This window comes from Egretta garzetta, unplaced genomic scaffold, assembly GCF_000687185.1.
Source record: "Egretta garzetta isolate BGI_Z169 unplaced genomic scaffold, ASM68718v1 scaffold271, whole genome shotgun sequence".
NCBI classification, from domain to species: Eukaryota; Metazoa; Chordata; class Aves; order Pelecaniformes; family Ardeidae; genus Egretta; species Egretta garzetta.
Window position 1 is genome coordinate 2,666,728 of NW_009258669.1, and position 21,027 is coordinate 2,687,754.

Consider the following 21,027-nt stretch of genomic DNA (forward strand, 5'->3'; position numbering starts at 1 on the left):
TCTGGGCTCCCCAGTTCAAGAAAGATGAGGAACTCCTAGAAAGAGTCCAGAGGAGAGCAACTAGGATGATAAAGGGACTGGAGCACCTCCCCTATGAGGAAAGGCTGAGAGAGTTGGGCTTGTTCAGCCTGAAGAAGAGAAGACTGAGAGGGGACCTTATCAACACGTACAAGTATCTTAAGGGTGGAAGTCACGAGGACGGAAGCAGTCTGTTTGCAGTGGTGTCCAGCAACAGGACTAGGGGCAATGGGTGCAAACTGAAACATAAGAGGTTTCAGTTGAATATGCAGAAGAACTTCTTTACTCTAAGGGTGACAGAGCACTGGAACAGGCTGCCCAGGGAGGTTGTGGAGTCTCCTTCTCTGGAGATATTCAAAGCCCGCCTGGATGAAGTCCTGTGCAACCTGCTCTAGGTGAACCTGCTTTAGCAGGAGGGTTGGACTAAATGATCTCCCGAGGTCCCTTCCAACCCTTGCGATTCTGTGATTCTGTGTAAAGCAAGATTCAACAGTCAGTGGTATAAAGACCGCTTTGTTACAATCTAGCAATGGCACTCTCTCCAGCTGACTGACCTGATTGCCTTGAAATTAGGATCCTGCCACGCTCTGAGGCTCAAATAGATTCAGTACCACATTAAGCAAAACCAGTGCCAGACTTGGACAAGGCTGATCATTATAGAGCTCTAGAGGTAAAATTATCAACTTAATTTTTAAAATATTTAGATATTCTTATGCCACTTTAAGAAATTATCTAAGCTACATCTTCAACATTGTGCCATACTTCACAAGAAATTGCCTTCTTTTCCTCTTCTAGATTATTCGTTGGGTACCTCTGCATGCCAGGCTGTGCGCAGCACAACAACCTGGCACTAGCCTGATCATTGTAATTACGATGACGAGCTGATTAGGGTATCATCTGGTACCTCCTAATCTTTGTGTGCAGATACTGTGCAGAGATACAGAGTGGTCTGAGACTGAAACCCATAAAATACAGTATCTACCCTGCAGTTACATGAGTACAGCAGGTATATAACATCCAGAAGTGCAGTGCAACAGGCAACTGTTCAACATGCTTGATTCCAAGGTGTGACAGGCTTGGACCTTCAGCACTTTTGGGGAAATATTTTTGGGGAAAGATTTTTTCCTTAAGGAACCAGTGAAGGACCTCCCCCTGCCTTTCTTTTTCATTTGATAATGTCCTTATTTTCTAGACTGTGAATAAAACTCATCACCTGAGCTGGCATTCCTTGGATTTGTTGTTGTTGTTTGGGGCATTTAATTTTCTATTATGTTCCTCTCTTTGGCTGGCTAGAGAAGTCAGGCACTTTTTTTAGTAAGAGGGAGAGATCAAATTCTTGGTGCTTATGAAAGGTGCTGAGCTACTGAGAAACCTAAATTGCAGTAGAACCTCTTAATTAATGACTTCATCTTACTTGGAAATTTTTGCTGACAAAAAATTTTCAGCATAATTCAATAGTTTTCATTTAAATGGTGGTTTCATTTTGGTAAACAAACATTCAGTAAAGATATTACAAATGTATGTATCTCACACAGGTGAACTAAAGGTAACTTACTTCACCATATCTATTAGTCCACTTGGAATCTACTTTGAGTTTATATAAAGAGTTAAAAACTTGGAAAATTTGCCAGGGTGTTTCCAGGCAGAATTTTCTGTAGATTTACACTGTTTATGAACTCGGTGTCTGCATCCACAGTGAGTGAAAACTTCAGAAATGTATAATTACAGAGATGGCGTAAAATGGGAAATCTCCTAATTAGTCCTAAGTCACTACACAGAAAAAAAAAATCAACAAAACCCAACCAAGCAAAACCCAAACCAAAACAAATAAAGCTATGGTAATTATGAATGGAAGCAACAATCTCAGTTATTTTCAAATATTGTTTTTGTGGTGTTAACTTTTCCATTCTCTTCCAATTTTTGTACTGAATATGATATCAAACTGCATTTAAGTAGGAGGGAGATTGCAACTTCATTTGCCAGGTAAGGGAGCATGAAGAAACACATTTCTGTGTGAAGATTAAGTATTGTAAATTGCTATAGTGCTTGGAACAAAATGTGAATAATGAATTGAAGTAGAGATTTTTCTCTTGGTGTTTAATAATTCATTCTGAATTGTAAAAAGAGTTATTTCTTCTATTGAAATATATGGGGCTATGCTATGGTAGTACTCTCGATTTATTATCCTTGCCCAACAGATTTGCCAGAAAAAATTTTTTACTTTGATAGAGGTATAAATTGCATTGAACACTGGGAAGGCTCAGGTCAGAAAAGTAAATAGAACAGCACTGAGGCTTCCTTCTGAAGGAAATTTACAATGACAGTACCAACACTTTTGTCTCTGACCTTTAAGCAATACCCAGATTCTTGCACCTTGAGGTGAAGAAAATTCCTGCAGAGTTCATAACATTCAGAAAATACACATTATTTATACAAGTTCATATATCTTATTATCTTTGTTTCTACTACCCAGGACACTTCTGAACTTGAGTGTGGGTGAAGAACTGAGTTTTAGCTAGATAAATGAAAGAATGTTTCTACAACTATACAGACATTTTAGGGATCTGTGGAATGCACATTTAATGAAAAAAAGAGACATTCACAGGAAGATGCTGTAGATGTGCTTCAGCCACTGTTGTGGACAGTGTAGGCAAATTTGAGATATCAAGAACACATTGAAATACAATCCTTAACTCATCTGTTGTGAGTGATTGAACTAGGGGTGGAATGTAGCTCACTGACCGTTACACTCCTAAAACAGAAAAAAGTTGAAAAGAGATGGGCAAGGGTGTTGTGCCCATGAAGCTCAGTGAATAATGCAGGGTGTGACTGACCACAGCTGTTGTAAAGAAACTGACATTTTCTCAACACAAAAGGGGCCAAAAAGTGACCTTTCTTTCAGGTAAGCCCTTACATGTTACTTAAATCTGTATTGTGTTATGCAATATATTCTTTGTATCATTCCACTAAATCAGAAATCCCGTATAACGTCAACTATCTTCAAATATGGGTATTAAACATTGTACCCTCTGTGGTTGGAATATCTACAAAAACCTGGTCAGAGAGCGTCAGATGGTTCTGACATCTGTTTATAACATATTTACTAAAACATACTACATCTGAATTCCTATCCCACCCCTCTGGAATTAATGTGTCTATTTATTGTTTTTCTTTTGTTGTTTTCCTTTCCAGTTTCCTTCTCAGTTTTGTGGGACAGATCAAGTTAATACAAGCCATCTATGGTAGAATTCAACCTGAATGGTTGCTTTGACTTTTAACAGTTTCCCTTGTCAGATCTTAGCAGTCCAACAAACATGGAGATTTTGGCTGCAGAAACTTGTTTTGAAAGCGAAAGAGAACAAGCAAGTATTCATTTCCCTCCCTCACCCCTATGTTGAAAGAGGGTCTTGAAAGACTTGTTTCAATATGTTAATAGCAAGAAGGGCTCTAAGGAAAATATTGGACCAATACTCAATGAAGATGGTTACCTGACTAATAGGGATGAAGAAAAAGAGAATCAAAGAATCATAGACTCATAGAATGTTTTGGGTTGGAAGGGACCCCTAGAGGTCATCTAGTCCCACGCCCCCTGCAGTGAGCAGGGACATCTTTAACTAGATCAGGTTGCTCAGAGCCCTGTCCAACCTGGTCTTGAATGTTTCCAGGGATGGGGCCTCCACTACCTCTCTGGGCAACCCGTTCCAGTGTTTCACTACCCTCAGTGTAAAGAATTTCTTCCTTATATCCAGTCTAAACCTACCCTGGTTTAGTTTAAAACCATTATTCCTTGTCCTGACACAGCTAGTCCTACTAAAAAGATTTTCCCCATCCTTCCTATAGACTCCCTTTAAGTACTGAAAGGCCACAATCAGGTCTCCCCACAGCCTTCTCTTCTCCAGGCTGAACAAGCCCAACTCTCTTAGCCTGTCCTCATAGGAGAGGTGCCCTAGGATCATTTTTGTGGCCCTCCTCTGGACCCGCTCCAACAGTTCCATTCCATGTCCTTCTTGGTGCTGAGGGCTTGAGAGCTGGATGCAGTACTCCAGGTGAGGTCTCACCAGAACAGAGTAGAGGGGCAGAATCACCTCCCTCAACCTGCTGGCCACGCTTGTCCTGATGCAGCCCATGGTACGGTTGGCCTTCTGGACTGCCAGCGCACATTGCCGGCTCATGTCCAGCTTTTCGTCCATCAGTACCTCCAAGTCCCTCTCGGCAGGGCTGCTCTCAATCCTTTCTTCCCCCAGACTGTATTGATGCTGGGAGTTACCCTGACCCAGGTGCAGGACCTTACACTTGGCCTTGTTGAACCTCATGAGGTTCTCACAGGCCCACCTCTCCAGCCTGTCCAGGTCTCTCTGGATGACACCCCGTCCTTCTGGTGTGTCAACCACACCACTCAGCTTGGTGTCATCTGAAAACTTGCTGAAGGTGCACTCAATCTCACGGTCTAGGTCATTCATGAATATATTAAACAGCACCAGTCCCAGTACGGACCCCTGAGGGACACCGCTCATCACTGGTCTCCATCCAGACATCAAGCTGTTGACCATTACCCTGTGGATACACTGACTGGAGGCTAGATGACATTATTCCAGTTTACAAGAAGGGCATGAGACCCAAGAAACTACAGACCTGTTAGTCTAACTGGAGTACCTGGAAAAATTATGGAGACGATCACACAGGGTGTTACTGAAATGCATTTAAAGCACAGTGCAGTCATCTGGCACAGTAAACATAGGTTCACAAATGGAAAGCCCTGTCTAATTAAAATGATATCTTTCTGTGATAAGGTCAGCCACCTAGTGGATGAAGGGAAGGTGGTGGATGCAGCTTTTCTGGATTTTAGTAAGACTTTTGATACCGTCCCTCACAGCAGCCTTCTGGACAAGTTCTCCAATTGTGAGAAGAGCAGGTACATGGTATGCTGGGTGATGAACTGGCTGAACGGCAGGGCTCAAAGGGTTATCATGAATGGGGCTACATCTGGCTGGCAGCCAGCCACCGACGTTGTTCCTCAGAGTTCAATTATAGGCACAGTTCTGTTCAATATTATTATCAATGATCTAGATGCAGGAGTTGGATGCACCATTAGTAAGTTTGGTGAAGATACCAAACTGGGAAGTGTTCATGACTCTCTGGAGGGATGAAGGGCTTCACAGAGGGATTTAGATAGACTGGATAGAGGGATCTAGATAGATTTGGCAGTGAATAATGAGATGTAATTTAAGAAGTCCAAATGCCAAATTCTCCACCTGGGACAGAGTAACACTGGGCACAAGTATAAACTGGGAGAGGAGTGTCTGGAGAACAGCCCTGCAGAAAGGCACTTGGGTGTGTTGGTTGATGGTAAGCAGGGTGCCCTGGCAGCCAAGAGGGCAAACCACATCTTGGGGTGCATCAAACACATTATAACCAGCTGGTAAAAAGAGGTGATTATCCCGCTGTATTTAGCATTGATCCAGCCTTGCCTTGAGTATTGTGTGCAGTCCCAGGCCCCACAATTTAAGAAGGATGTTAAAGTCTCTGGGTGCATCCAGAGGAGAGCAGCAAACCTGGTGGAAGGGCTGGAAGGCATGTCCTGTGAGGAGTGGCTGAGGACTCTGGGGTTGCCTAGTTTGGACAAAAGGAGGCTGAGAGGTGACCTCATTGCTCTCTGCAGCTTCCTGAGGAGGGGATGTGGAGAGGGAGGTGCTGATCTCTTCCTGGGAGGCAGTGATAGGACACCTGGGAATGGTTTAAAGCCACATCAGCGGAGGTTTAGACTGAGCATTAGGAAGCATTTCTTTACTGAGAAGGTGGCCAAACACTGGAGCAGGCTTCCTAGAGAGGTGGTTGATGCCCCATGCTTGTCAGTGTTTAAGAGGCATTTGGACAATGTCCTTAACAACATGAACGTTTGGTTAGCCCTGAAGTGGTCAGGTAGTTGGACTTGATAATTGTTGTAGGTCCCTTCCAACTGAACTATTCTCTTCTCTTCTCTTCTCTTCTCTTCTCTTCTCTTCTCTTCTCTTCTCTTCTCTTCTCTTCTCTTCTCTTCTCTTCTTTCCTATCCTATCCTATCCTATCCTATCCTATCCTATCCTATCCTATCCTATTTACTATGGCATCTGTACATAAGTAAGATCATATTTTTATCATGCCCTAAAATGCTTAACCTACTTGGATACATAAGATAATTCATAGCTGAAAATTCATGCAGAAAAGTATTATTTTTGTGCTTAAAATCCAGTTATCTGTTTCATTTCTGATTTAACTGTGTATTGTAATTGCTGTATTTTCCTACACATAGGTTACATTTTTATTGTCTTTTTTTGTATATTTTATGTTTGTCCTGGTTTGGCTGGGATATAGTTAATTTTGTTCTTAATAGCTGGTATAGTACTGTGTTTTGGATTTTGGCATTGGTCAGCAGGTGGTGAGCAATTGCATTGTGTATCACTTGTTTTGTGTATTCTGTATATTTTATTATTATTATTAATGATTATTATTACTTTTTTTTCCCTCTACCGTTTTATTAAACTTTCTTCATCTCAACTCACAGGTTTTACCTTTACTGCCTAATTTGTGGGACAACCTGGGAAAAGGAGGCTGGGGTGTGTATTAGAGAGGTGAATGGAGCTGCCTGCCTTGTGCAGTGGTGAACTGTATGTGAGGTTGCTGCCAGGTGAACCTGCACATTGAGGCATTTGGGTCTCACTGGCAATGACAATAGAAAAGTTTCTCACACTTCATTATTCTTTTTAAAGCAGATCAGTTTCCTGACCATTGTTCATGGCCACATAAAAAGTTATGGCAGAACAGTCAGATGTTATGGAAAATTGCTTACCCCATTGCATCTTCACTTTCATTTCACAGTGGTATTCAGTCCAGTTTATCAGATTTTAAATGATCATAGAATCATAGAATGGTTTGGGTTGGAAGGGATCTTTAAAGGTCATCTAGTTCAACCCCCCTGCAATAGGCAGGGGCATCTTCAACTTGCTCAAAGCCCTGTCCAGCCTGGTCTTGAATGTTTCTAGAGATGGGGAATCTACATCTCTGGGCAGCCCATTCCAGTGTTTCACCACCCTCCTTGTAAAAAATTTCTTCCTTATATCTTGTCTGAATCTACCCTCTCTAGTTTAAAACTATTACCACTTGTCCTATCATATGATGTCTAATCTCCTTCAATGTTGCCTACAGTATTCTCATTTATTTCATGAAGACTAGAGTGTCAGCTTTCAAAATCACAGTTTCAGGTATACTGTTCTTTGAAATGTAGAAATACATGAACACAAACAGATCTTTTAAACAAAGAATTATCTTGAAATAAATTAAGATGGAGACCTCAATATTTGTGTTACTTGTTTAAGAATTTATACGAGTGCTAATTTATGTTAAGCACCTGCTGGCCAGAATTTAACATTAAGATGTTATATGTACTTCACATGCTTTCAGCACAGGGTCAGAAAGCCATTTAAATTAAATCTTCCTCAGAAAGAATCTTTTTCAGTTTCACTAGGTAGTTGCTGAGGTCTTATGTTATGCTGAATGTAAAGGAAAAATGCTTCATATATTTCTAGTGCCTACATATTGCTTTAAAGGAATTTTAATGAAGACATTTGGAGTTATTTTATATTGTTCTTCTTCTGATTAATCTCAGATTGCAGCAAATTGTATAAACTAGTTTTTCTTTTCATATACTCTGATATAAAAAATAGAATATCTTGCTTTCTTGGCATTAGATCCAGAGGAATAAGCATACTCAAGGTTTTGAAATGTTGTTCAGTGAAAGCGTGTTGAATTCAAAATGTGATGTGTGATGGATTTTGCTTTATTACCACTACAAAATCTTAATGTTGCCATATGAATCACTGGGATGCATGTCATTCTTGTTGGTTCTTGTATCAACTTTGAGGTTACCCGAAGGATCACGCAGACACCCTGCCGTCTGCGGGTCAAGGAAACACAGCATACACAGTATGGATGCTCGAAGTGACTCAGTTTAATTTCAAGCCCTAAGTTTTATAGCAAAGCCACATTCCAGTCCTGCCAATCACTGTGTGGTCACGGTGATGCCCTCTTGCTCCTCCTCTTCTTGACTTTGCGGTTACTGCCCACTCGGCTTCTGCATTTCTTGCATACCACAATTATATTTTGTTATTGTTGTTGTTGTGTATGCAGATAGTTTTTAGACTCCAAAGGAGGTAACCTGTAATAGTGGGTGGTAAGAAGCAAGATTGTTCTCTGAGCCCTCTTGGGTATAGAAGAATTAGTTCAATACTGTATTCCTTAAAGGGCACCTCAGGCCTAGGACAGTTCCTCTTATCCTCTACAGATGTAAGGACAGGAGTGAGATCATACATTCTGATGTTGGTAAAAAATATAAGCCTATGAAACAACCAGTGCTCTGTTACAGTCTGCCATTGTTTATGGTCCAATGTAAGCTCCATATACACTTTTATTTCCCTATACTTACCTATAGAGAACCTTACCCCATGTAACCATATGATAAATTCATCTAATTACTGTAACTAAAAAATTCAAATATATAAGCAAAGAGATTAATTCTTGCATTTCAAATAAATTAAAAATATAAAATATAGCTTGACAGGACAAACACGTTTGTGACACTCTCATATTTTATTTTTCATTTTCTAAAGGTTACTTACTGACTCATTTGAGTTAATTGACTGTGTTCAGACCACACATAGTGGCCATTTCTTCCCTGTCTTCTCTTTTTAACTCTATTCCATGGACCTGATTATATACTTTTCCCTAAATTTTAAGTTGTTTCCTCTTTCTGACATTAGAGTTTTACTATTTTTTTTCTAGATACATCATCTTCTCTACTTCCCATACTTAAGAAAGCTATAAATACATAGAAGTCTTGAATTCACATTGACATTGTCAAGCATCCTTTTGTACATCTATGGACTTTTTTTTAAAAGGCTTCCAGGAAGTGAGATAAAATTTCAATACAGCTGTACCAGACATAGTGACTTATTACTTTTTCTCAATGTTATTTTATAGTTTTTTATGTACAAAACTCCATACCATTTCTATCTGGGTACGGGTATTGGGTTTGAATGGCTAAGTTTTAGTAGCAGGGCAGGGTACAGAGGTGGCTTCTATGAGAAGCCTTTAGAAGCTTTGCCCATGTCCAGTAGACCCAATGCCAGACAGCTCCAAGACAGACCCACTGCTGATCAAAACTGAGTCAACCAGTGATGGTGGTAGTGCCTCTGTGACAACATACTTAAGAAGAAGGAAAAAAACATGTACATTTACAGCCAGAGAGAGGTGTGAGAACATGTGAGAGAAACAGCCCTGCAGACACCAAGATCAGTCAAGGAGGAGGGAGAGGAGGTGCTCCAAGCACCAAAGCAGAGATTCCCCTGCAGCCCATGGTGAAGACCATGGTGAGGCAGGCTGTTCCCCTGCAGCCCATGCAGGTTCACAGTGGAACAGATCTCCACCTGCAGCCCATGGAGAACCCCATGCCAGAGAAGCTGGATGCACCCAAAGGAGGCTGCGGCCCCATGGGAAGCCCACACTGGAGCAGGTTTGCTGGCAGGACTGGTGACCCAGTGGGGGACCCACGCTGGAGCACTCTGTTCCTGAAGGACTGCACCCCATGCAAGGAACAAATGCTGCAGCAGTTCATGAAGAACTGTAGCCTGTGGCAAGACTCACATTGCAGAAGCTCATGGAGAACTGTCTCCCATGGGAAGGACCGCACGCTGGAGCAAGGGAAGAGTGTGAGGAGTCCTCCCCCTCAGGAGGAAGGAGTGGCACAAGGAGAGACAATGTGTGACAAACTGACCCCAACCCCCATTCCCAGTCCCCCTGAACTGCTCAGGGGGAAGAGGTAGAGAAAATTGGGAGTGAAGCTGATCCTGGGAAGAAGGGAGTGGTGGTAGGAAGCTGTTTTAAGATTTGGCTTTATTTCTCATTATCATACTCTGATTTCTTTCAGAATAAATTTAATCTGACTTCCCCAACTTAAGTCAGTTTTTATCTTGACCCAGGAGCCTTTTGTTACATTTTCTGTCCCTGTCCAGCTGAGGAAAGGAGCGATAGAGCAGCTTTGGTGGGCACTTGGCATCCAGCCAGAGTAAACCTGCCACACTATCTTTTAAAATAGTATTGTAATAAAAGAAAGTGAAGGGTAATGTACATTCTCCTTTTGTATTTCAGTTTTGTTTTTTTGTTTTTTTTTTTTTTTAAAGAAAAGTGAGAATAGGAGATGTAAAACAAAAATAGCTGCCCAAGGGAAAGGGGATTTTATATTTACCACACAATGAAGCCTTTGTTTTTCTTCCTTAACAATTATCAAAACTCTGTACCATTTGGTCTGTTGTGTAAGACTTTTTTTTGGTTAATACTTGTGGAACACTGAACTGAAGCTGTGTGCACTAGCCAATGCATCCAAATAACAGCTTGCTGCTCACACATGCATTGAGTTTTATCTGTGACTAATGAATAAAATGTTCAAGCTTTCACTATACATAAAACATGGCTTTACATTTTTCACATGAATATGCATTGGACTTAACATGAACACATATGCACTGTGTGCAGAGAAAGTTAACAGAAATTTCTACCTTTTTTATCATATGTATAGTTTATTTAAAACTTTGAGGGAAACATGCAACCTTTGACTCTATTTTTTCTGCCAGCTTATAATAAGGAATACCTTTTGAAAATTACATTTATTCTTCTCTATTGATATTGTTGTAGTTGTAAACTTTATGTGTCATCTAGGTTTTCTTGTTTAATCAGAAATCATATTTTATATGTTAATTTTACCCTTCATTGTTTGCTCTGTGGTTTGTTTTTAATCAACGTCTTTTATAAGGGCTTGTGGAGGATTCTAGAAACCATTATCCCTTTGTGATTCTACATTGTAATGAACAATATTTGTAACACAATATTTTCCTTAAATCCATGGATATTATTGTTGTATGTATTTTCAAAGACTGCTAGAGTGCCTTCATGTAACTGAATTAAATATAGTTTAATTAACTTAAAGTAAATTGAATTACTCATTAGCAGTAATAACTTTAAGCTTTAGAATGCATTTGAATTGGGAAAAGGATTTGAATACCTGGCTTTACAGCTCTAGTGTGGTACAAAATTAATTAACATTATACATATCTTAGCTGCTTTCAAGACATGCACAGATGGGATCACAAAACTAGAAAGATAAGGAGCTCTGAAAATCTCTTTTTTAATTTACTAATTAAAGAAGGTATTTGTTATTGTGAGCAACTGAGCTAAAACAAGATTAGCTGTTGAAGAAAAAAAATGAACCAACCCTACAGAAGTATTAAGGACTGAATCATAAGTTATCTGACAACATTATTTTACTTGATGTCAAATTATTTTTATTGTAATGAAAGTAGAAGAAGAAAGGGCAGTGTTCTTAATCTTAGTGAAAGTCCTTTTTCCAAAGCAATTAAATTATGTGATTAAAATGAAAAAGAAGAAAGACATGTAGGAAACATAGATTTCTTTCTAACTTGACCTATTTCCTTAACATACAGTTGCACCTTTCATTTTGTTAAAGTAATTATCAGGTCTACCTTTAAGTTCTCTTTTGAAAATAATGATTTCTAAATTTATAGATTCTTGATCACTGTGTGAGTTTATGCTCTCTTTTTGCTTTATTTTTTAACAGCATGATGAAAAAATTGCTGTTAATCCTAAAGCATGTTTATATCAGATATCACAAGTAGAGAGGAGCTGAACTAACCTATGAGATTATTTGGAAAGTCATGAAAAAATACAATACAAAAGAAACCTATAGAAACTTGATAGAATCTGCATCCTTTCAGAATAATTTTGAAATTTTAATAATGAAACAGGTTACTAAAACCAACCAAAGATAGTTCATCTTGCTTAAGAGACACTCAAGAAAAAACTGTTGGTATTGCTGAAAGTATAAAACTGTAGGGTTAGCAAAAGCAGTAAGTAACATATCAGGCTGGGACAGTGTTGTCTGAGGGTACCACTCATGGCAGCTAGAGCAAGACAGTAAAAGAACACCCATTTTTCTGACAAGGTATATGTCAGGCCTGCAGAAGTGTAGGGATCATCACCTGCTCACCATTGCATAACATCACTGTTTGCCAGATGATTTTCTACCTAATAGGATAAGAGTGCTTCCACTCAGAACAATTAAATTCTCCTGTGATAGCTAGTCTACATCTAGACCTACAGTGTATAAGTACATTTTAACATATATAGAAATATTGAGACAATGGAATTACAAATAAATATATTGGTTTGGGTAATACATCTACTGGCAAAACTGAAGGGGAATCTTTATTGGCTCATGTGAAGAAGCAAGACAACGATGTTTTTTGGAGACCACTCAGGGGATCACTTTGGATATGAGATCAGTTTGTCAAACAAAGTACAGATTTTGAAGAAAGGAATTTAAGCATATCAAAGGTGAATAGGAGAGGACGAGGGATTGAAGAAGAGGACATCATCCCATCACAGGCAGGATAAAAATTTTCATCAGTGATCAGAGGAACACTGTGAACTGACTTTCAACCATGTCAATTTAGGAAGACTTGTCTCTGTTTTCATACGGAATAAGGTGTTAAATAAGTTAAATTAAACACTGACGTTACCAGATTAAAGGCAAAAAGACATTAAACAGTCACAAGTAGCACACTAGAGAAGGGAAGAATAATGCTAAGAAAGGAGCAGGGAAATTCTTACAAACCAGGAACAAACTCTAGACAACCAGGAAGGCAGTAAATGATGTAATGAAATGATACAATAAGAACGTAAAACCACAGTACACCAACAAGACTGTGACTGGAAAGATAAGAAGCATGTCAAACTACAGAGCCCATTTTTTTTAGAGAGATATTCACAAGTTGTGAACAATTGCAGTAATTTCTCAGTTTGTAGTTTAATACTGTATTTCTACTTTTCAGTTAGTTTATTCATATTAAGAAATTAGAAACATGTAGACATGGGGTGTTCATTTGTACATTCAGTCATAGACCCATAGAATGTTTTGGGTTGGAAGGGACCCCTAGAGGTCATCTAGTCCCACGCCCCCTGCAGTGAGCAGGGACATCTTTAACTAGATCAGGTTGCTCAGAGCCCTGTCCAACCTGGTCTTGAATGTTTCCAGGGATGGGGCCTCCACTACCTCTCTGGGCAACCCGTTCCAGTGTTTCACTACCCTCAGTGTAAAGAATTTCTTCCTTATATCCAGTCTAAACCTACCCTGGTTTAGTTTAAAACCATTATTCCTTGTCCTGACACAGCTAGTCCTACTAAAAAGATTTTCCCCATCCTTCCTATAGACTCCCTTTAAGTACTGAAAGGCCACAATCAGGTCTCCCCACAGCCTTCTCTTCTCCAGGCTGAACAAGCCCAACTCTCTTAGCCTGTCCTCATAGGAGAGGTGCCCTAGGATCATTTTTGTGGCCCTCCTCTGGACCCGCTCCAACAGTTCCATTCCATGTCCTTCTTGGTGCTGAGGGCTTGAGAGCTGGATGCAGTACTCCAGGTGAGGTCTCACCAGAACAGAGTAGAGGGGCAGAATCACCTCCCTCAACCTGCTGGCCACGCTTGTCCTGATGCAGCCCATGGTACGGTTGGCCTTCTGGACTGCCAGCGCACATTGCCGGCTCATGTCCAGCTTTTCGTCCATCAGTACCTCCAAGTCCCTCTCGGCAGGGCTGCTCTCAATCCTTTCTTCCCCCAGACTGTATTGATGCTGGGAGTTACCCTGACCCAGGTGCAGGACCTTACACTTGGCCTTGTTGAACCTCATGAGGTTCTCACAGGCCCACCTCTCCAGCCTGTCCAGGTCTCTCTGGATGACACCCCGTCCTTCTGGTGTGTCAACCACACCACTCAGCTTGGTGTCATCTGAAAACTTGCTGAAGGTGCACTCAATCTCACGGTCTAGGTCATTCATGAATATATTAAACAGCACCAGTCCCAGTACGGACCCCTGAGGGACACCGCTCATCACTGGTCTCCATCCAGACATCAAGCTGTTGACCATTACCCTGTGGATGCGACCATCCAACCATTTCCTTAGCCACGAAACAGTCCACCCACCAAATCCACAGGTCTCCAATTTAAAGAGAAGGATGTTGTGGGGGACCATGTCAAAGGCTTTGCAGAGGTCCAGATAGATGATGTCCGTTGGTTTTCCCTTGTCCACTGTTGTTGTCTCTCCATCATAGAAAGCAGCTAGGTTTATCAGGGAAGACTCGCCCTTGGTGAAGCCATGCTGGCTATCTCGAATTAGCTTATATATAGCAGAATGAAGTATTCATTTATTTATTTTTACTTAGGAGGATAAAACTCAAGAACAATAAAAATTTGCTGGGAGTCAAGCCTTATCAGTATTTTGTGCATGTGGAAAACTTTATTCAATGTGAGTAAAGGCTGTCGTATCAAGGTCTAAAATTCAGACTTCAGACTTTGGCCCTTCACTAATAGTAAATGGCTACTAGGAAGACACAAAGTCTTCTACACTTACATTACACATGGCAGCACTGTCAGATAAAGGAGTGGATCAATTACTCATTGCCTTTGAGAAGAAAATCGGGATTTGACTTCCTCAGCTCAACCTTCTATCAGTGTTGTTTTTGCTATTTAGAATGATGCTATTTACCTCTCTTCAGTAGAAAACATCAGGTTGAATTTGCAGGATTGGAAGTGAAAGTTCACCTTCTTTCTTCTAGCACATAATTTCTGAGTGAATAAAGCAAAAAAGCTGTACCAAAGAACAGTGATTCTCAGTTTAGTACACAGCAATTCATATCTCAGAGCTGGGGTTACTCACTCTATATTACTGTAAGAAATACAGTGAACTGCTATTCATTAGTGAATAGCATATTTTGTTTATTCCTTCTGTATGAACTAAGCCACAAACCTGAAGGTAACTAATATCAGCATGATATGTTTGAAAAACAAATTCTTTAAAAAGTTTTGACACCTAAGTTAAATAATCAGTTTCTACAATAAAAATTATCTAGAACATAATCAAACTAATTCGGAGCCTGATGGAGATGTAGTAGAAACAACAAGATTAATCAGTGGTAAATTAAATTGTTTTTGTCCGTATTAATTTTTCTGATATAGCACAGTGAGCAGTAGATTCCATGAGAATTATAAAATCAATATTGCATTTTATATGTTATTTCCCAGAAAATTTTTTTATAAAAATTTAATAAATAAAAGCACTGAAAATTACATTTATTGCCTAGGAAAAAAAAAAAAAAACAACAAACCAACAAAAAACCAGAAAAAGAATCCTGGAATACAAAAACTTAATCTTCCCATAGATCAAAATGACTGAATTAAAAATAGCGAAAGATAAATAAATTATTCTTAAATAGAGATAGTTAAATACAACAACCTGAATATATGATGAACATGTACACACTTGCATAGATCATGAAAAGGGCAAATATATTCATGTTTCTTCTTTTGTTCTTCCCAATTTTTATTATGTTTATGTTTTATTATGTTTATTATTTATTATGCTACACACGGGTATAGCATATCAGACTTGAATTTTGGAGTGCAGAAGAGTATATTGGGGGAGCTAAGGATATAAAAATTTAAAGAGCTCTTAAGGATTTCATGACGGTTGTAAAATATGATTACCAACTGTGTAACAGTGCCAGAATCCTTATGTTATATCCTGATAAAAAAAAAAAAGACAGCACGGAACAGGACACTTCATAAAGTTAAGTCTGAATGACACTACACAAAGATAATGAATATCACATGTGGAAAATCAAACTTAAAAAAGAAAATTTGGAGAAAAAAAGAACAAGTCTAAAGGCTATAGAATACTAAGATAAAAAAAGAGACGTCTTACTGAAAGATGAAGAGATTGTGATAACTTTGAGGATACCAGAGCTCTCTGAATTGTTTCATTATAAATGTGGTCTATAAAAAGACATTGAAAGAAAGCTAACGAAGGGAAATCTCAATATTGTTTGGGTTTACTGCCAATTGAAGATACTGGATGTCAATAAATACAGAAAAAAAGGCTTACAGGAAGATCAATAAAATATAAAGCCATGAATGGCTAGAGTTTGCGTCTTGGTCTCAATCACAGACTTAGGGATAAAACCCCACCAACCCCCTTCTCTCCTTTTTGATATACCTAAGCTGGTAAAACCTCTTCTGTGTACACAGATATGCTGCCAGTAAAAAGTGCTTCTGTCAGTTTAGCTTACGTCATCACACGGTGAAACTACAGACAAAAAAATTCACACTGTTGGGTGTGTTCTTAGAGGCACTGTGTCAGCAGTTAAACCATCAGAGCTAACACAATAAAGGAACTATACTGTGCTGTAGTAATGACAGGAAAGAGAGAGGTGATCTAAACCAAAACACTTCATAGTGTAAGAGAAGAGGGGAATAAAAGGTGGAGTGGAAGGAAGAGAAAAAGGTAACTACAGATTTACAGTATCTAGGGAATACACCTGCAGATGGACAGATTCTGTTGTCATTGTCATATCATTGTTGACTAACCCTTCTGCAAGTCCCACCGAACCGTGTGAATCAAGATGAAGTACTAAGCTGTGCAGTTCAACACAGGACAACCTCTGGTGTCAAAAAGAAAAAAGACATGAACCCCTGACTGAAATCCAGAGATTACCTGAACTTAAGGCAAAGAAAAAATAAAACCTGAGGTGTTCATATCTACCATTAGGAATTTAGAAAATAAAGGTAGGCAGTACTAAATTGAACGGGCGCCCATCTTTACTACGGACAGCAGCAGACAGAAAGGATGCTGAGGCTGTTCAGAGCACATGGCAAAATCATGCAGCCCAGGGAGGACTGCGGGGACAAGTGGGTCAAATTTGAGAGCTGAGATAAAAATGTGGTGTGAATAGTCAACAGAAAATCTGTAGTTTTCCTGTGATCCTGCACAGTTCCCAGGAGAGGAGCATGACAAGAAAGCTGTTTCTTGTGAGAGGGTAAAGGAACTTGGCCTGAGGCTTTCCCAGAAAGAGCATGGCTCACATATAGCTTTGTTTCTGCTGCCTCTCAGGAGAACTGGCACACGTATATTTTACAAATTAATAACACTATGGAAATATCCTTATTCTGTATGACTAATTTCTTACTAAATTGAAATAATGATAAGTCTTCAAGTCTCAGTTTTTGCTGGACTAAAAATATCAATATACCATGCATACTATTTCTATGTTGCTTTTCTTCCTTAGGAAACAAATATTACCATTAACACTAAATTCCACTCAGAGTATTATTCACATTGTTTCACAAGATTTCCTTCTTTGTTCATGAAGCTTTAACAATTATGGATTAACTGGAGCCTCCAAATTATTTCTTTTTTTTTAAGCCTTACTGGTGGCTGTTACTCATGACACATGGTGACCACTACACAGAACAAAGAAACTCAGCCAAGCTGGTGGCACCTTAGTGAAAATGTATCTAAGAAAGAGCAAAAAATGATGCCTGGCAATGAGAAGTGAGGAAAAAGTATGAGATAAAGCCCTGTGAACACCAGAGTCAGAGCAGAAGGTAAGGGAGGATGTGGTCCATGGCAAAACAGAGATTCCTGACGGGAATGGCAGCTCATGGAGGACCCATGCTGGAGGAGAGAGTGAGAGGGAGTAGTGGAGACAAACAATGAAGTCAAGACTGTGAGACCACTTGGCATCTCCCCTTGTCTCACTGCAGGGACTCAGTGTAGCAGATGGCCATTTCCCACAGGACTGTGGCGAGGAGCTTGGAGTGAAGGAGTGGAGCTGAGCCTGGGAAAGGTGGGGAGGGGCAAGGTGTTTTCTATAGACATGCAAATGTTTCACTTTTATTGCTTTTGTTTCCCAAAACCTGAACCAATATTCAAATATTCAAATTTCATTGGTAATAATTTAAATTAAATTCCCTGAGCTGAGTTAGTTTTCTCTGTGACAGTCAGTAATTGGTAAGCAATCTCCCTGTCTACCTAAACCCACTGGTTTTCTCACTGCTTTTCTTCCTATTTTCTCCCCTCCTCCTGCTGGAGAGGAAAGGGGAGTGAGTGATCGTCACTGTGGGTGCTTCACTGGCAGCTGAGCTCAGCCCACCATGTTGCTGTATTTTAATTTGCTACCTTGAAGTTGATGGTGTCATAAGTGAAGTCAAGAGAACGCAAAAGAATATAAATGATGAAACAAGCAGACAAAACCTCTCCTTCCTTGAATATGTTAAAAAAAAAATCCAGAGTGAATACTGGTAGTTTCAGCAGAATAGAGTTTAGAAAGTTTAAAGGAGAAAAGAAAAAAGAAAAAACAAATCCTAAGGCAAAGGTTAAAATTAATATTCATAGACTTTACAGTAGTAATTTATTATTTTAATAACTCTTCAGAAATCTAGGAGCAAAAGGCTCTGCTCAGAAATGTGCAACATACCGTAACTGTTATTTTTCTGTTCCCAGTCTCATAAATTTGCACTTTTGAGAAGAGAAGGTGCATTGGGTTTACAGGTCAAGATTTTGGTAATAGAGGGGCTACAAGGGTGACTTCTGTGAGAAGATGCCAGAAGCTTCCCCCATGTCCAATAGAGCCAGTGCCACCTGTCTCCAAGATGGACCTACCACTGGCCAAACCTGAGCCAACCAGTGATGGTGGTAGCACCGCTGTAATAACATATTTAAGAAGGGGTAAAAACTGCTGCACAACAGCAGCTGGGAGAGGGGAGTGAGAATATGAGAGAAACAACTCTGCAGACATCAAGGTCAGTCCAGAGGGAGCGGGAGGAGATGATCTACATGCTGGAGCAGACATTCCCCTTAAACCTGTGGTGAAGACTGTGGTGAGGCAGGCTGTCCCCCTGCGGTCCTTGAAAGTCCACAGTGGAGCAGATCTCCACCTGCATCCCATGGAGAACCCCATGCCAGAGAAGCTGGATGTACCCAAAGGAGGCTGTGACCCCATGGGAAGCCCACACTGGAGCAGGCTCTTGGCAGGACCTGTGGATCCTGTGAAGACAGGAACCCATGCTGGAGCAGGTTTTCTGGCAGGACTGGTGACCCCATAGGGGACACATGCCTCAGCAGTTTGTTCCTGAAGGACTGCATCCCATGGAAAAGACCCACACTGCAGCGGTTCATGAAGAATTGCAGCCCGTGGGAAGGATTCATGCTGGAGCAGTTTGCTATCCCATGGGAAGACCCCACACTAGAGCAGGTGAAGAGTGTGAGGGGAAAGGAGCAGCAGAGACAATGTGAAATGAACAGACCACAACCCTCATTCCCTGTCCCCCTGTGCTTCTTGGAGGGAAGGAATTCGAGAAAATCATGAGTGAAGTTGAGCCTGGGAAGAAGGGAGGAGTAGGGGGAAAGTGTTTTGAGATTTGTTTTTATTTATCATTTTCCTACTCTGAATTTTGATTAGCAATAAATTAAATCAATTTTCCCAAATCAAGTCTGTTCCACCCATGATGGTCCTTCCTGACTGATATCCCAGTCCTTATCTTGACCTACGAGCCTTTTGTTGTATTTCTTCTCCCCTGTCCAGTTGAGGAGAGGGAGCGACAGAGCAGCTTGGTGGGCACTTGATGTCTAGCCAATGTCAACCCATTACAGCAGGCTACTGGAATTGATAGTTGCCAGATGAAAAGAAATCTATAATATAAACAAAGCAGGTAGTCACTTAAAAACGTCAAAGTCCCTTAACACCTGAGGTGGTCTAGGTTTTCCTCACTGGTGAATGTTATCTCCTTTCCAAATCTCTGTAGCAGAGCTGTCCCTCCATAGATTTTTTCTTTATGCTGGGGTGCAATTCCATTTGTTTAAAACTCTCTTTCAGCTCACTGTATTTCCTATATCCTATCTTTTTCTCTTTCTCTGACTTTCTTTGTTTATGCCAAAAAGTTGTCTTTTCCTCTACCATATTGCATAGTATGGGTTTTTTTAATATGAAAATACTATATAATTTGTGTGATCTGAACCTGTTTTCTTGTGTAACTCTGCTACTTTGCTTCATCAGTTCATTACAAATCCCAGCTGGAGAGATCTCTGTTCTTCCTCACCTATTATTTTATTTTCTCCCTCTGTTACTACTTAGCTCCAGTTCTGTTATTAATGTTGCAAGTACTTGAAAGTAGTTTCCATGGAAAGATAATGTAAAGTTGTATTGCATTTTGAATGCTGTATTACTGAGACAACAGAATGATCTCATTTAGGAAAGCACTTGGTTAGCAATTTTAAATAATTGCCATTTGAAAATCTCTGGGTTTGCCTTATGTGAAAGGGTAAACGGGGATGCTGAGCTTATTCTTTCTAACATCACTTATTTCTTTGTACCTCTTTCTCATATCTGCTTTAATTTCTCATGTATCAAGCGGTCACAATCCTTTCAGTCTTTCCATACATAGAAGAAACTTCAAGCCTCTAAAAATTTTTACCTGTTTTGAAGCATCTTGTTTTTCACCATGAGATCCTTGAACACAGGTGGTCAAAAAAGACGGAATTTTCTAGCGAAAGAATAACAGCTAGCTAATAACATTAATCTCTAGAATGTTATTTTTCATCATACTTTCCATTTGATAGTTAATAACCAATATGTTTTAAGATCCTTGAAAAGTAAAGGTAAAGTACTGAAGTGCATTCTGACTTTTTTGGGGGGTTTCTTTAATAAAACATACAGCTAATTTAATAAATAAAATATAGTACATATAAACATGCTCCAGGGAAAAAAACCCACAATAATCAAAACCTTTTCCTGCATAAAAATTATCAGTCAGCTGGGAGAAAATATATGAAAACTTATGTCAGCCTTGTGGTACTGCTACAGAAAAAATAGTTACAAGAAAAATGAGATACCAAAGTGTGAACAGTTTCAAACTGAAATTTGACTCTGCGTTTCAAAATGAAATGTTCTTTTTAATTGCTATCTGGAAAATAATTATTAATTGATATTATAATTCCTAAGTAATTATCATTTGGGGATGTCAACTGAAATATTTCCTTCAAGGAAGACGAGAAAAAGTTTTTATTCCAAACACTAATTT

The 21,027-nt window shown here is 39.7% G+C and overlaps 2 long non-coding RNA genes across 2 annotated transcripts; one reads left to right on the forward strand and one right to left on the reverse strand.

The window, feature by feature from the left end:
* Positions 1 to 522: 522 nt before the first annotated feature.
* LOC118451645 lies at positions 523 to 2,874 on the forward strand. Its single transcript, XR_004841141.1, has 3 exons — positions 523 to 533; positions 2,510 to 2,514; positions 2,795 to 2,874. It is a non-coding gene; the product is annotated as an uncharacterized LOC118451645 (long non-coding RNA).
* LOC118451644 lies at positions 2,257 to 9,374 on the reverse strand. Its single transcript, XR_004841140.1, has 3 exons — positions 9,289 to 9,374; positions 8,879 to 8,886; positions 2,257 to 2,268 (listed from the first exon to the last, which is right to left on the reverse strand). It is a non-coding gene; the product is annotated as an uncharacterized LOC118451644 (long non-coding RNA).
* Between the last annotated feature and the right edge of the window lie 11,653 nt (positions 9,375 to 21,027).